At 61.2% G+C, this 1,021-nt stretch overlaps 1 long non-coding RNA gene across 1 annotated transcript; it reads right to left on the bottom strand.

Moving 5' to 3' along the window:
• Positions 1-133: 133 nt before the first annotated feature.
• Positions 134-1,021, bottom strand: LOC109364394. The gene is made up of 2 exons (XR_002110359.1): positions 933-1,021; positions 134-848 (listed from the first exon to the last, which is right to left on the bottom strand). It is a non-coding gene; the product is annotated as an uncharacterized LOC109364394 (long non-coding RNA).

The following is a 1,021-nucleotide window of genomic DNA, read 5'->3' on the forward strand; positions in this document are numbered from 1 at the left end:
GGGCTGGGACAAAGGGGGACAGAAAAGGGTGGGGATGGGGAGAGCGACGGGGGCAATGGGGCATTAGGGTTAGGGGTGACCCCTCCCCAGTGGAGTTTGCCCCACACAACGCAAAGGAGGCTCTGACACAGACTGGGGGGGTCTGAGGGCTTTATTGGGAGGCGGCAGCAGCAACCCCGGCAGGTGTGACACCACGGAATCCACCAGACCCACAGCACTGCAGAACCATTACAGAACCCAATGGGACCCTACAGAACCCAATGGGATCACCCCATAATACGCTGACACCCACTGAACCCAAAACATCCCCTCAGCACCCACACGGCCCGTGGGGTGAAGGAACATGGGGACACCCCATGGGCACGGGGGGGTTCCAAGGTGGTCAGTGGTGGATATGGGGTGGTCCCAGGAGGTCCTACATGGATATGGGGTGGTTGGGGTGGTCCCAGACAGTTCCTGGTGGTCGTGGATCATCACGGGTCACACGGTGATGTTCATCATGAGTGGTTCCAGACGGTTCCAGGTGGTCGTGAGGGTCATGGGGGGGGGTCCCAGGAGGTCGCAGATATGGGGTGGTCATGAGTGACTTCAGGAGATCCTACATGGACATGGGGTGGTCACGGATGGTCCCAGGTGGTCGTGGGTTCCAGGTGGTCACGGGTGGTCTTGGGTGGTCCTGGGACTCCAGGAGGTGCTCATGGACGGTTCCACAGGTGGTCACAGCATGTGGGGGGGTCACAGGAGGACACGGGTGGCCCCCAGGTGGCCCCAGGACATGGGTGGCAGCGCCATCAGTCGGAGTCGCTGCTGGAGGAGGAGGAGGAGGAAGAGGAGGAAGACAAAGAGTGCTGCAGGACAACAGGACACAGTGAGCACTGGGGGGGTGACCCCAAAATGCGTCCCCCCAAACCCTGTGTGTCCCCCCCCATCACCTTGTGCCTCTTTTGAGCCTTCTTCATCCTCTTCTTCATCTTCTTCGCCGCCTTCTTGTCCAGCCCGGGGGGGATCAGAGGGGGCACCC

Source organism: Meleagris gallopavo, unplaced genomic scaffold (genome assembly GCF_000146605.3).
Source record: "Meleagris gallopavo isolate NT-WF06-2002-E0010 breed Aviagen turkey brand Nicholas breeding stock unplaced genomic scaffold, Turkey_5.1 ChrUn_random_7180001853419, whole genome shotgun sequence".
Classification (NCBI taxonomy): Eukaryota; Metazoa; Chordata; class Aves; order Galliformes; family Phasianidae; genus Meleagris; species Meleagris gallopavo.